Here is a 16,127-nt window from a genome sequence, read left to right as displayed (position 1 = left end):
TTAACTGACACATAAAATCCTGTCTTCACAACCTCATTCCCAATAACCACTCCAAGGGGATAGAAGTTTATTCTTTTCCCAAAGCCACCACATCCAAGGCACCACAGACAAGCAGCAGCTTAGGCACACAGGAAGCTCACACATACGGATTGCCTCTGTCCAGAGGGCACCCTCAAGGAGGTGAGCACCCACCCCCCTGCATTCTCCAAATGTTTTGGTTAATCCCATCTCCGGAGAAGCTAAGACCACAACTGATGGTGTTTTTTTAGAATGAGCGTGGCTGAGATGGCAGCAGCCTGCCCGGAACTCACCAGGAGCTGAGGGGCTCCGAGGCACAAACAGCAGCTTTCTGGCAAATGGAAGGGAGAAAGCTAAACCAGTGCTTTCATAGGCACTCAGTTGTGAAATATAATAAAGTGTCATGGAGGGAAAGAATAAGGGCAAGGGTTTAAACAGAACACACAAGAGATGAAAGTATGTCTTGTTTTTCCCCTTTCCATAAAAAGCTAAGTATTTATAGCAGCTGCTCACTAAAATAAAAAGCCTTGAGAGTTATGCATGAGGAATGTTAAGTTGCAGCATTACATAGAAAGAAAGAACAAGTAATAATTTGGACACAAGTGTGATGAAATTCACCTATTACAGTAGATTAAGTTGTTACATCAACTCTGTTCCTAAGTCTCTCACTACTCATATTCTTGGCATTGTAACTCTTTGTTACGTATCTTGAACAATCAGCATGGAATTTTCCCTTGCAGATGAAACATACTGTATCAGATTAACCAAAGTACTGTCAGCCAGAAAACTGAAGAACAGAAAGAAAAAAAAAATAATAATAAAAAAATTGCACTCATAGCCACCTGCATATTTTAAGACCATCTGAAAAATAAGTTCAGATGACAAAGCGACTTCTAAACTTACATCATTTCTGTGTATAGCCAGCTAAGATCATGCAAACTTACAGCCTTGCTTAAACCAACAAAGTTTCTACTCTTCAGGTATCTTGAGCTCACCTTCTCCAAGATGTATAACCCTGGAGTTGGCACAGAGCTTCCCGCCTGCACCTGTGCAGAGAATCCCCCTCATTGTGAAGCAGCTTCACAACTCCAGGTTTTCCACCTTTTTTCAAAACTGAAGAATTTACAACTTCCAATTTTAAACAGAGACCAAGCACACTGCTTTGTTTCCACTCTTATTGTATCACAGAGGAAGCTTATGGGAGGGGCAGGTGAGAAGATGATTAAGAATAAAATACCTCTTTTCTGAAGCCATAAGCATATTAGTTCTTGCAGATGCACTGCTTCCTGCACTTACATTCCCAGCACATTCTATCCATTTTCTAGAAGATGCTATCCAGTTAAATATACCTACCTACTTCCATGAAGATATCATGGTATGACAAATGTTTCAAAAGACATGAATCACCCAATTAGACACCTGCAAGAACTATTTACTCTGATTTTTAATTAAATTTTCAAAGTTTAAATTCCTCTCATTTATTTACTTAATTCTATCTTACCTAAATGCAATACGACAGATTTGGACAGCCACAATCCTTAAAACAAAAAAAGTTATTCAACACTATAGTTACGCTCCTCATCTAACTTTCAAAGAAACAAAGAGTCTTCCCATACCTTCCACTTCTGTTAATACATATATTTTATTTTTACATGTAATACTTGCACTTTGAAGAGGAGCAAACATTTATTTTCTCATTATGGAAAGAATAGTGAATACCAAATTTCTCCACTACCATTGTAGGGACTGCTTACAGCTTTAAAGATTTACTGTGAATTCTTGAAATTTTTCAAGACTTTGATTTTTCATACACATACCTCCCCATAACATTCATTAGACATTGGATTTAGATATGTGGGTTTTTAACAGCAGCAGCAGGGAGAAAAAAATAAAGCACAAAACATTTGTCAGTTGCTCAACTTGCAGTATCACTTCACTAGCATCCTAGTCAAATTCTAAGGTAAGCAGATCTTCAAGTCTAACGTTAAAAAAGGAAATTGGTTACCACATTCCAGCTTTGGAAGCTTTTTATACCTTAAGCAAGTAAAGTAACACTTCTAATGGTTGTTGAATAAATAGGTTAAAATAAAATCCACAGCCTTAAAGATATTTTGCTTGCCTAGTACTGCCTGCAGTAGTAAAACTTTCATCAGCAGAATACGAAAGCATTCTTTTCCTGTTCATTGCAAATAAGTAACTCTTCCATAAGAATACCCACCCACTCTTTTTCTTGCTATTTGGTGTACTTACGATGATCTCTACTGCTGACGGAGATTTAGCTGCTTCACTAAACTTGCCTAGGAATAATTTTCACAATCATTCTGGAGAGGAGCGAGAGGAGATGTATATTTGTAAATAACACTAACACACTCCCTTCCTACTCCAAGCAACAAACCCAGACAAACTGGATACACACTCAAAAATGATAAGCTTTCCAATTCCAGAATTTTAGCTTCAATTCCCTGAAGTAGTTTTGTGTGTTAAATCAACATACTGTAAGAATAATCACTGGAGACCAACTTGCTAAGGGCTGTGGAAGGCTGACCTGTGGAGTAGCAGAGAGCTTGTGCAGTCTCTTCTGTTGCACAGATCTCAGTGAAGGTGCGCAGCAAAAGCAGCGCTGTGTCCTCCTGAGGCTCTGTGGAAAAAACTCCATGATTAAAAGCAAACACTGACTACCACTTCCTTCCCATTCAAAAGCATAAAGCCTTCAAAAGTACTACTGCTACTAATAATGATAAAAAAAGAACAGCAAAGAATGGAAGGCATAGAATTGCAAATACATGCATCAACTCAGTCACATTAGTCTTTAAGGAATGCAACTCCATCACATGGCCTCTTCTGGACAGTGGTACCATTTCTGCCAGGAGATACAACTCATTTATTTTAAGGATGAGAAGGTATTGTTTTAATTCACATTTGCTTTCAGTTTGACGTTATTTTTTCAAAATAGAATCCCACTGGCAGTAAGAATTCCCTTTTCACTTAAGTGTCTTACTATTTGAAATAATTAGGAATATTTAAAGTATTCATTAATTGAAAACAAAACAAAACAAACAAAAAAAAAAAAACAACCACACAACAAATTCGCATTATCTTATATCAGATCCACTACCACAGCATTGTAATCCCTTTCCAAAAAACCCAGTCTGTAACAGTGGCTCTTATAAGCACAGCCTGTTGTAATTTTAGCTTTGTACTTTCTCTATTTAACGCCAAATATGTTAGGAAGTATACCTGTAATGACTAAATCTCTTCCAAATCTTCATCTTCTGAAAGATCTTACTTTTATATCCAAAATTACTCCAGCATTTTGGGGGTGATAACATGTTCTTTCCCTATGCACATCCTGACAGATAAGGGCTATTCTCCCCTGCGTTCTCTGAGCATGCTAGCATCCTGCTTTGTTTGTACTTCTGGTACATACACCTCTGGTCCAGATTCACTCACACCAATGTAAAATAACGGCTCCCATACGTTTCTGTGCATCTGTGGATTAATTAATTGTAATGCACAATCCTCCCTTACTTCATGGCTTGTCTCTCCCTAGATCCTTCAGTCTTTCAGACTCCCTAAGATGTACATCTCATTCCTATTAGGCATCTTATGGAGTAGTGTTCTCAAATTGCTGATGCAAAACACTAGGGTAAGAATGAACTTTCATTTATAGCTCTCCACAGACAAGTTTCTTCCCTTGTTGAGGCAAATGCTGGCCTCAGTATGATTACAACCCATCTGTGCACATATCTGGTAAAAAAGTTATTTCCTTGTACAGCGGGTTATATTTATTTAGCTGTAGTACAGCTGCTCCAAAGCCACTTGGAGTCTAAAAGCATGCTTCTTCGATGTTGCGTTTCCCCTTGAAATGCATCAGCTGCTGAACAAGAACCCAAGCCCTAGCCCGAAGAAACAGTATCCCTGAAAGGAGTTGTGTTCACCCTGCGGCTAAACCCACCAGCCCCAGGGGTCAGGAAGCACAGGCTGCCCTCGGAACCAAGCACCTGGCAGCCCCCCAGCCCTCACAGGCTGCTGGCGTGCCACAACCTGCGGCTGCTGTGACATGTTTGGCCCTTTAGGGTCCCCCACCTGCCCCTGCCAGACACTAAACACACTGCAAAGACGAGCGAGGCAACAGATGGAAATCAGCAACAAGAGCGTGGAGCCCCGTGTCTAGAGGCATCCTGGGATACCATCATTTGATTTTGGTCTTAATTATGACAACTTGTTTTGCATTTCTATGAGTAATGAATTGTTTTTTCAACTTCTGCATCAGAAAGGAAGTAAACTTGCTAGAGCAATAAATTAGACAGAAGAGCCTCATTGCAACAGTGTTCAAACTTTGCAGAAAGGGAATGATTTTGTTTTGTTCTTCACAGATTGACTACTCACACGCTACTACTCACAATCTTCAAGAAAAAACAACAAAAAGTATCTCTCTGTACTGCTTCAGTCCTCAACTTCCAAGGCATGCAACACTTTTAAAGAAACTGAGACCTTAACATAATTGCAGCCTGATCAAAAGTGCTCTCCCTAACACTCTCAGGACATCGCTATGGTTTTCTCCTTTCGTCTGGCAAGAAAGCAAGAATGCTACTTGCAAAGCACTTTTTATTTGAAATCACAACAATAAGGATCTGTGATCATTAACTAGCTTTAGTTTACTTTGGGTATGTATTATACCTACACTGAACATATACACCCATACATTTATTTCATGACTACATATAATGCAGGTAAGAACCAGTTTAAATGGAAGTAATTCTTCATAAACAGTTTACTTGCATGTATTTTTTCTCATAATGATGTATTGTCCCCCTAAATAAACAGGCACTACACAAGCAGTCTGATCAAGTTATGCAGGCTTCAGCTTATTCACAGAATGTTTGCAGTAAATAGCAATTGTAGCACTCATTCATTTACATTTGGGAATGAAGCTCACCTAAGAGAACCATACAGGGCTTCATAGATCTTCTCACTTCCAGAAATTTAAGCTATCAAAAAAGCTATTAAGCAATACAAAAGTGCAAATACATACATATACACATATATATACACAATATATAAGTGTACACGTGTTTAACTAACAAGCTATTTGTAATAATTCAAATTTTCACGTAAAGTGATCTACAAAGGGGAAAAAGTAGATCAAAATATTTTTCAGCATTTTTTAAAATTATTTTTAAAATTGAGTGTGACAAAGAAAGCTTTTATTCCTAAATCTAGGAACAACTAAAGTGCTGTGCAAATGAGTAAGTTATAGGTTTATTAAAATTAAATTTAAAAATAGCACTGAGGATATGAAGAAAAATTAACTCAAATATATAACAAACACTTCAGAAAAAAACTCATGCCAAAACAATATCATCACTGCCTTTGAGAATGAAGACTTTTTTTTTCTAGCAACTGTATTTAGCAATAGTAAAGAACTGTTGCTGAACAGATAAGCTGACAGCTGACATCATTCTGTACATTGTGTTGAACTTTTCAGATCTCTCTTATTAAAAGAAATTGTTCATATAATTGCTTTAAAGCAAAATAGACTACATAAGTCCACACAGCAGGCCAACTATTAACTTTTGCTTTATTTCTTCAGCAGCTGCCATTTCTAAATTTTTTCTGCAGTAACAGAGAAAATTAAATCAGTGGTTCTTTCCCATCAAAGTAATTGCTAAGTCATCTGTTCTCAAAATTCAGCATTTGCAAGAAAATCTGAAATGCTGCTGTGAGACCACAGTGATTTGTATGAGCAAAGGGAGATGGAGTGATTAAGAGTAACAAGAAGTTAAAGCTGCATTCATTGAGACACCTGCAAGTAACGCTATCCGCAAGGCACTTTCAAGAAACTTACTTCAAATAATAAAGAAATTTTCAGTTAGACTGATGGCACAGTTGAGAATGTCTGACAGCATAAGAGCACAGAATACTAAAGGCCAGAAGAAATCCAAATTTTGTCCAAATTTCCAATGTGGCCTTGATTCAGTCCTCCTTGCAAGGACTACAGCAGTAGCGCAGCTAGACAAGGAAGCTTTCTTGTTCGTAGTCTTTCTTATGTTTTATGCTAAGAGGCAATAGCACAGCACAAGTCAGTCATGGGATGAGAACTTATAATAGGAAGGGCAATGTTTCTGCAACACTTCACAGTTGTTACTGTCAGTTTTTGATCCTGTCTGCAGTGGTCTGTATGGCTGCTGTGAAAAAGCTGTACCAACATCATACAAAATACAACCGTGCTTTTCTGCATAATGAGTACTCTTACTGTTTGCAACTGTACTTGTGTGCAAAACAGCTCTGTCTTTTCCACTTCCCAGCGGTTTGTACCCAGGACCAATTTCAAACTACAGCTATTTCCTAGGAAGGATTTAACAACAGTAAGGGGTTACAAAATAGCAGCCTACCACCTAAACTCCTAAAAGGGGAGGTTTCTTTCCTCCCCTTTTTCAAACAAGATAGCCTACCAGTCTACAAGTATGCTTCAAATATGCTGTTGTGCATTACACAGTTTCTTGTTCACAGAGGGGTATCACATTTTCATGACAATTTATCAACACCACACAAAAATACCCAGTGGGAAAGCAAGGAGTTAAATTCCCCATTAAAGCTGTCACAGTGACGTAGTAGCAAGGAACTTGATAAAATATTCACCAAGTTTCCTGCAGTCAAAGTCACTTCTCCCCTTCACACAGGGTCACTGTGTCCTGCCAATTCATCAGCTCCCAAAAATAAACTAGTTGAGTAACTGAAGATAGCAATAGGTTTTCACATTTCCTCCATGCATCTAAACTGTACGACGCAGGCGACTATTTGAAAAGTCAGGCATTCCACACTTCAGCTAGAGCAATTTTCCAAAGCAATTTCTGTCACTTACAGTAGCTCAGTTATAGCTGCCACTAAACGCAGAATACCATTCCACCTCCAAACGGTGCTTCTCTCTCATAAATCAAGTCATGTAGAAAAAACAGCTTTCCTAAGAATACTTTTTAGACACACAGCAAAACTGAGTTCTGTTGATTGCCACAATAAAAACCCAACACAGCAGCTGATAGGTTTAAAACAATCTTTGAAAAACATCCCAGAACAAAGCACCAAAAGACAAACTTGATCAACCACTTCTATTTCTTCTTTTGCATTTTTTATAACACTGCCAAAGTTACACAACTGAGAAACAAGAAAAAACCTCAGCATAAGAGCCACACAAATGAGCTAGGCTCACAGAACCACGGACGTAACAGCTCTGCTCACTGACAGCCTGATTTAAAGCTGTGTGAGTAATCTGGCTGGGGAAACTCTACTCGGTCTGCTTCATACAGAAATTGGTACCTCACTTTCAGAAAGGAATCCAGGAGTCTCAGTTCCACATTGCAGATTTCTGTAACACACGTAAAGGGACTAAGAGTCTCTCAGGGAACAGAAAACCAGCCTTCTGACCAGGGTGAACTGAGAAAGTTCAGTCAAAAGGGCCCATGTGCAAACTATGTGCAAACACTCACGTGAATGAAAACGAGCTGCTAAACTAAGGCTTAGGTGCCACTGTCTGCTGGCAGCACACAACTTGGGTTTAAAAGAGAGTGCCTATAGCCTTTTCTGAGCAACACAACCTCTTCTCAAACGGGGGGGTGTGACCCCCTGCACAAAAGTAGCTGACAACATGAACAGCCATAGCAGCTGTGAACTCAGATTCCCACATCACACTTTTCCCTCAAAAGAACCCCAGCAATTAGCTCCTCTGGGTGCAACAGAGCCTCTATCCCTACTGGTGATGTTATGCCTTTATTTGCAAGGTCAGAGCATGGCTCCCAGCCCCTTTGTTAGCATATAAGGAAGACAATTACCTGCCTTGAAAAAAGGATGATAACAAGACAAAAATAATGCAAACTACTGTCAGCAGTGAGAGAGCAGCAAGAAAGGGAGAAAGCAAGAAGCAGTTTTAATGCATGTTCTATAATATCAGACAACGTGTCCTCACCACACACAGGGTTGCTTTTTGCTTGTTTGTTGTTTTTCCGGGTTTTTTTTTTTTTTTGGTGGGTTTTTTGTTGCCTAACAGCTTGTAAATGTGTAGACTCATGTATTAGAAGCAGCAAATTCTATGGCTGGAAGACTATCGGCACTGTGGGTCAGGACAAAGAGCATGCTTGTCTAGGTTCCAAATACATGTCCCTCACTGCTGACTATTTCAGTTTCAGTATAGGCGCCTTGTTGTTGCATCTACAGACAGATAAAAGTCTCAATGGAATGACGAATGCAAACACTTCCCCCTCCCTCCAGCCACCTGTTGTTAACACTGTTTAAACGAGGAGATAAAACGCTAAAAGCACTTTGGGCTGATAAGAGACCAAGAGTAAGATTTTAGTTCAGATTTTTAAAGGCTAAATAATAGACATCGGACTTCTACCAAGAGTATGGCTGTTATTTCTTAAACATTTTTACCCAATTAATACATTAGAAAGCATTCTCTAACTTCGATTTCCAGGCTGTGTTCCTGCAAACAGGCCTCCATAAGAAGTACTTGTGCAGAGTCACAGATTGCAACCTTCACTAGCAGCTCAGATCCTCAAATTTGCTTTCAACAGAAGGGTTATCTATAGCTCACCTAAAGGCCTAAGTGTAGTCCACACCTTTGTTACATATTACTCAAATTAAAACTCCACAAAGCTGCAGTAGAACCATATGGGCATAGAACCTGAAAGAAAAATAGCGTAACTGTGAATTTATCTATGTCATAAAGCCTGAGAATTAGAAGTCATCTTAATTAACTGTCATAATGTAAAGAACAGGAGAAGCAGCCTATCTTAGAAAGACTTGAATTATTCTCATGAACATTCATCAGTAGATTTCTGCCCAAATTTTCAGCAGGAGAATAGAGAAAACCTGAACATTTTGTTCCTTAGCACATCATTTTTCTGCATTAGACAACAAAGAGCTGCTGAAAACATCTATGGCGTCTCTGCCTTTTGGCCAACTCACAAGTGAACTGGTTTGAATACCGCAGTTTTCTTGTTTGCTGTTACATCATCCAACCCAGTGACAGTCGGCACAAAAGAAGCAGCACCTTGCCAACACAGGTGTTTTACTACCAACTCCAAATATCAGATAAGCTGTCTGTCTCTTTAAGCAACTATTCCCATCTATGTGACCAAGGAATTGTTGATGTTGGCAAGTATTTGGGCCACTGCCTTCGCTCTCATACTTTGCTAATGACATCTCTGACAGAGATGCCTTGTGGAGATATCCACAGACTTGTTAAAAATCATCAGTACAGCCCGCAGGCCAACGAAAGGTCCCTGAACCAGGCTCTTTTCTCTTTTTGGAGGATGCTTTGCTTCTTCCTTCATGACAAGCATGCCTGAGTTTTTTTCATTTGTTTGCTTCCTGTGCTGCACAATTTCATACATGTGTGCTTACATCACTCTTAAGCAAACAAACAAAAAAGCATGCATTCTTAAATACATGTGCAAGCAGGCAGGTTAGCCTGTCTTAAAACGCCAGGACAGGCTACCTGAATAAGGAAACTAAATCTTTCAGTGTGCAACTTATTATCAGCAGCAGCCATTACTTAAGTGTTCAGCTGTAGAAGAAAACTTCACTGCACGATTCAAATCTATGTTTCATTTATTTTCTGAACAAAGCCCTCTGTATCTTAATTTCCTGTTTGTAATGATAAGCTAGCTATGTTAATTTATGCAAAAGAAAAATTTTAAATCTTATTCAGACAAGATTTGTTCTTTTTTTTTTTTAAAGAAAAAATTATGAAGCACTGACTTCAATTAAGTTGGTTGTGAGGCCGCCCATTATTCACTTAAGTGTATAATCTAAGAGCAAGTATCATGCATTCCAATCTTCCTAGGTTTTTATTACCTCAGCATGTCAAATGTTCACTCATTTTGCATCACAAATTCAGATTTAAAATGAATTGCTCATAAGGAGTTCCATATTCTTCAGCAGTAAAAGAGTATTTTACTGCAGAACAACATTTTCTAAAGAAAAAAAAAAAGTCAGCTAGTGTCATAGCTGAAATATTTCACTTTTACCAAAGAATGATTAGTGCTAAAGCAAAAAAGATAGAGTCAAAACAGCTCTCGTGCTTCAGTAGGAAAGAAGTTTCAAGGTGTGCTTTGTATACCCACATATATTTAAAAAAAACATAGCAATAAGGATCACTTAAATACTTAAATCACTGAATTGAATAAGGATCACCTAAATGAAATTGAATTAGAAAAATGAAGCCCATAAGCAAATGAAACACTTTGCACTGCTTACTGCAATAACACCCTTTACGTGCAAGATTCTCCAAATGCCCAAGGAGGACAAGGAGGACAATTCAAACTAATAACAAGAAGAATGCAGCAATGCATTTTGATTCCTAGCTTTCATTCGCAGTATATTCATATATTCCTTCCCCAACATCTCAACATCCATTAAAACATATTGAACAAATTTTGATGGAGAAAGTCTGCATGATTTAGCCATGTATGTACTTGAAATACATGTATTTTTAAAAATTGGGGGAAAAAGAAGAACAAAACAATAGCTTTCCAATAAACAAATATTCCGAGTAAATGAATAATTTTAATTCAGTGTGACGAAGATTCTATTACGAACATTCCTAACATTCAGCATGTCACATGCAGGATAACATCCAGGGCTTGACAAAAAAAGATTCAACAATAATAGCTCGACTTGGAATTATCTAAGCCATGAAATGAAACTAATCTAAACGACAGTCAGTTTTCAGTGGCAGTTTCACATATATATGAACATCTTTGGCATTTTAGATTGTCATCATGGCAATCAGAATGCCTTAGGGCTGTGGCTCTCTTTCTTCTCATCAGGGATTTGGTAGTGCTAGGATTTTGTTCTGAAATGATATAAAACCAATTGAAAAATAGAAAAATTCTTCATAAATTCTTCTCCACCCTAGCATTGTAATTTCCCACAAACATAGCAAACTTTGCTTTCAGGAAGTGCGTGAAAGAATGAAGAACAAACAAGCCTCAAGTAAAATCTTAAGGATATTTTTAACATATGGCTCTTCATTTTACTTTTCAATATCTGAAGTTACCTATTCAGGATCAAGAACCAAAAAGGTTAAGGATACTATGAAACTGCAAGGACAGTTGATTCACATTATTATAAAAATTCTAATATAATTTGTGACAGAATGCTGAGAGGCAGATGCAGGAGTCCAAAAGGAGATGCTCAAGGAATCGTAAGTACGCACAGAAATAACAGTCTGAGATTGCACACCTAAGTATATACGAGTACACGGAGCTTGAAATCACACAACATCACTATTCTACAACAAAGCAATTTGGGGATTATTTAGAATTCAGAAACTATGACAGTGCACACCAGTGACAAGACAAAAGCATTCAGGCAAGTCCAGTCCCACACAGCACAGCTTCAGAGAACAGATTGGGTTGGACTCGATGATCTCTGGAGGTCCCTTCCAGCCCCTACAATTCTGTGATTCCAGTTTACCCATAATGAAGTGATGCAGCTGACCTGGTAGCTGGGAATTAACCATTTCCACCACATCCAAACTGCAAAGCCAAACGAGTATTTTAAAGTCTGCTCAGTTAAATGCTCTCAGTAAAAAGACAAGAACAATCAAGAACAATCCTTGCAGTCAAAACTAATGCCTGTCTTGGTCTCTATAGCAGTAACAATACCAAACACAATTAAACAATAAATTAAGATTAACAAGAAAGATAGTCAAGCTTGAAAGAACAGCTTTTCTTTACCAACCATTCTCTCCAACACCAGAGAAAAAAAGAAATATTTGTTCTCAGGAAAACTGAGTTATAAGACAATGAGAGATTTAAGAGCGTATATCAACAGTTTGTGTGCATACATAAATAAACAAATAATTTATTTTCCCAAAACAAATATGACAAAGAGGATATATCTATATATATTATGCAACTATAGCCTCTCCTAAGAGTGCAGGGGATGGCCAAGGAATTGAGAACCAATTTTCACGTGCAAAGATAGTATATAGCAAAGAAGTAAGGTCTGAACACTGACTTGATTCCAATTGCTTTCTCTTTGCATGCTAATGCTGGACATGTAACAAATCAGTAAGATAAAGTGAGAAAACGTATCAGAACCGTTTATCAGTTCACTGCTTCATTAATGGCATTTAACTTGTTTCAATCTTCACCAATACTTAAGTCAAACAATATAGAAAATTGCAGTTTCTCAAATGCTAAAGACTACAAGGAAAAGTATTATTCTGTGCTTTGCTGCAGACCTTTCAAGATGCTGTTAAATACATAAAAATACTAACCACTTTCCTACCCCCTTCAAATTTTGCTTTTTCCCAGTTTTTAACTTCTTAATTAATAGCAGCTATCAATGTAACAAGATGCATTCATGTAATTTGTCCTTAAAATGAACAACCACTTTTTAAAGATGTAAATTTCAAGGAATATCTATCTGAACATATTCCATACAATAATATAATGGATCATATTGATTCGGGCCTGGAAATGAAGTGGTTGGAAGTTGCACCAAACTTGATAAAAAGCATTAATACAGAAAAGCAAATAATTTAATTGCAACATTTATTCCTGCATCCCCATTTGCTCATTTGCTCCCAAATACTTGAATGTTGGCTCCAGGCCAAAAGCATGCACTCACATTTTTTCCAGTGAGAAGTACATAGCTTTTTCTCGTAACAGTTTGTGTATTTTTCAGCTGCCTGAGTTGATCAGCAGAGCACTCTAGAAGGGCTACAGTTGGAGATCATTTGAAACAGAAGTTATGCAAAATGTTGCACAGCACCTATTGAGCGGCGTCACGCTGGAAACACATGCCATTTGTACACTGGGAGCTGCTGTAGCTGCCAAGGATCTTTCACACGGCATGCAAGCTGCTGGCATGCAATGCAGAGACTTAAATTATTGCTTGAGCAATCACCTCTTTCATGGATCTACACATCACACAACATGGGTTTGTTGGTCTGAACGCTGAAATCGCACCAGAGAGAACATATGATTCAAGCACGAACAACTCCCCTCTGACAGATAGCTCTGTGCCACTCTATTCCAATTATTAGGGGAGGTGCTAAGGATGATATTTCCTTGAATTAGCAGCACGTCCTTCCCATTTACAAATTGCTCAATGACAAGTCTTCCATTTGGAAGCTGACTCATTAGCCTTGGCTTGCCCGTGCCAGAATTTGCCAACTTTCTGGACGTGTCTTGCAAAACTTGAATGCTTGCCTTCTGCCCCCACCAACATTTTGTATGATGAACACTGAGTAGTTTCTCTCTCCTTTTATGTCACTTGGCATACAACTAACTGCACTGGAAACAATATGCACGCTTACAGCACTGAGTTTTAGCATAAGCTGTAATTTAATGTAACCAATACTAAGATGTCACGCAATGCCTTATTTTTTTTCTTCCCTCAACAAAAACCAGTAATGTCTTATCCCTAATATGAATCCTCTCAAGATCCTAAATCCATAATTTGATCAGTAGGTCACAAAAGCAACTGCTAAATACTTACCTAAGCTCAAAAGAATATCAGACGAGTTTCCTGAGTAGAAATTCCCAAGAATTGCTGAAATGCACAGTAATTCCTCTTACCTACAGAGAGTGGAGCACAGGCTACACAGATCATCATTCAGATTCACAGTAGCCATTTGTCTCCCTGCGTTCTGAGCCCCTTCCCTTTCACCATACTCACTACTCCCACTCAGAAGAAGGCTGCTTCCAAGGAGTGGTAGAGGCCCTCTCCTGAGGCATCTTGAAGGACTGCCTGGTAGCTTGACAGAATAACATCACAGGCTCGAAAATATCTGCAAGTTCTGCAGCTACCACATATGGGTGACAACAAGAATGAAAGTGCAGAAGCATAAATTCACCTCTGGAATGAGCACGTAGGCTCTTAGAAGGCTCTTACTGTGCTGCAGACCTCATCATTTCATATCACCACTATTCTCATGCACCTTGGTGGGGTAAAGGCTAACACAGCTAAGCTTCTTTTTGCAAATAGGCAATAAACATATGTCTATGACTAATTCCCCAGAGTACCACAGGACAACTCACAGATGTAAAAGTTATCTCCTCATTTGTATACAAGTCCAAAGAATCCTGGCCGGAAATATTTTCTCAAACCACTTAACTGTGGAAAGCAAAAGCTAACATAAGGAATGACTGAACTGCACCACTACCACAAATGATTTAAGGAATATTAAAGCACAATTCTGGGTTTTGCCCAGAAGCCATTGATATTAGAACACCAAGGATTACATATATATAAAACCAGTCAGTACATGAAGAACAATACAAAGAAAAATCTACAAACAGAACGCCATAGTAATGGAAAGGTTACAAGATATTTGTTATTTGCTTGTTTTGTATTAAAACAAAGCATCCCATTAAAGTTACAGAAGCATCACTATGGAACTGAATTTGTCAAGCGATCAGTCCAGTGTTGTGGTTAATTAGCCACATGCTTGAGAGAAGAAAAAAACAGCAAAGCAAAACAAACAGCTTCAGCACATCATTATATTCTTCCTTAGCAATGTTACATATATTTTACACAAAGCATTTAAGTTGGCGGTCTCAGGAAACTAACAACAGTAAGACAATCTATGTGTTTAACTGAAATAGCATGTTCTAATGGAATACCAAGGAATTTTAAAGCAACTTTCCATTTTTTTGTAGCACCTTTCATCGTAGTGCTCAAAACAAGCCTTCCCAACATTCATTACCTCCTCAGCAATGACTGTTAAAGGCAACAGAAAATCTTCTCTAATCCTGGAAAGGCAAATTTCTGAATACCAGATCTGAAATCTTTTGGATCAGATGTTACACAGATTCCAAGGACTTCTCAAACAAAATTAAACTGATAGAAATTACAGGTAACCATTACCTCTGAAAAAACAATCTCAGGTACTCTTATTTGTATCCACAATGACTTTGCCCATCATTTTGATGATCTTTCAAAGCCTCAGTCAAAACCTTGCTTCTGCAGAGTTTGTGGCACACTTCCAAGATCTTGTCAGCTTTCACTGCCAGGATCACTAAGCAATATGCAACTCTTTAAAAACCACTTAAGTTGAAACAGCATGTTCAGAACCTATGTTCAATCTAGCTTTGCTTTCAACCTCGTGATTTTTTGTGGTCTGACACAGAAACTCTCCTCATTGCTCTTCTCTCTGTTTCCACACAAGACAGCTGAACTCAGCACAGAGGGTTTTTTTCCCCACACCAGCAAACAAGAAAAAAGATGACATCAGGAATTACACAAAACCTGCAGAACTACTAGCAAACCTGACTGATTTTCACTTTCTGCATAATCACTTCAGAAAAGCGAACCCACAGATTCAACCAGCTTGCTGTGTCCCCTGAGACTGCAGGCACTACAGGTGGCAATTCTGCTGAGTGTTTCAGAGCTGTGCCTTCTACAATCGGCCTCACTCCACTTCTTCTTTTCCCCCTTTCTAACTCTTCAGCGAAGTCTAAGAGGAACATGGCAATTCAATACAAAATAAAATCTCATTTTAGCATTTGCAATGCAAATCTACGTTTTGTTCAGTACAGAAATCTGGCACAATGGCCTATGCATGCGTATTCATTCCAACAATTCTGTCCTATGCAATCACTCTGTAATTACACACAGTCATAAAGCTGCTGCTGTTGCTGCCTGGAACTGCAGTCTCGCCCTCCAAACAACCTAATGCCAGTCTCTGCATTAGGACATTTCGTTTCGCTCTTACCCTCCCTCGACTGCCTGTGCTCACTCCAGACAGCCCTTCCACCACACTCAAACTCAGAATGAAAACAGCTTCTTTCTGGTAACAGCCATGATGATTTATTTGTTTTAAAGAGGCTGCCAAGTTGAATCTCTGTCAAGCAGAGAGAATATTTCTTCAATTCTGAAGGCTGCAATCACACAAGACTTTAGAAACCAAAAATAAACCTCGCTTTTGCCTGGCAAAAAAACCGTAAGTATTATATAAGACACATACGTGCGTGGGTGTATTGTCAGCTCTGACTGGTAAACTGCAAAGAATCAGTCCTTTTCAGTTGCTGCCAGAGAAAAAGCCGTACGTTTAGGGGCACGGGATTTTCAGAAATGATCTAATAAATTCCTCC

At 38.6% G+C, this 16,127-nt stretch overlaps 1 protein-coding gene across 13 annotated transcripts in view; it reads right to left on the bottom strand.

Annotated features, from left to right (window-relative positions):
* The window catches only part of MIDEAS (mitotic deacetylase associated SANT domain protein), a 63,025-nt gene that overhangs the window by 34,108 nt on the left and 12,790 nt on the right, over nt 1–16,127 (bottom strand). For 3 of the 13 annotated variants that reach the window (XM_048948516.1, XM_048948523.1, XM_048948518.1), the window contains exon 2: nt 16,001–16,061. The exons of 8 other annotated variants lie outside the window; for them this stretch is intronic. The gene's annotated coding sequence lies outside the window, so the exon portion shown is untranslated. Of the gene's footprint in view, nt 1–16,000; nt 16,062–16,127 lie in introns of those variants that run through there. 2 more of the 13 variants (XM_048948514.1, XM_048948522.1) reach the window with 2 other exon arrangements.

Source organism: Lagopus muta, chromosome 6, assembly GCF_023343835.1.
Source record: "Lagopus muta isolate bLagMut1 chromosome 6, bLagMut1 primary, whole genome shotgun sequence".
Taxonomy (NCBI): Eukaryota; Metazoa; Chordata; class Aves; order Galliformes; family Phasianidae; genus Lagopus; species Lagopus muta.
Note: the sequence above shows the minus strand (reverse complement) of the source record. Positions and strands in the feature narration are given on the sequence as shown.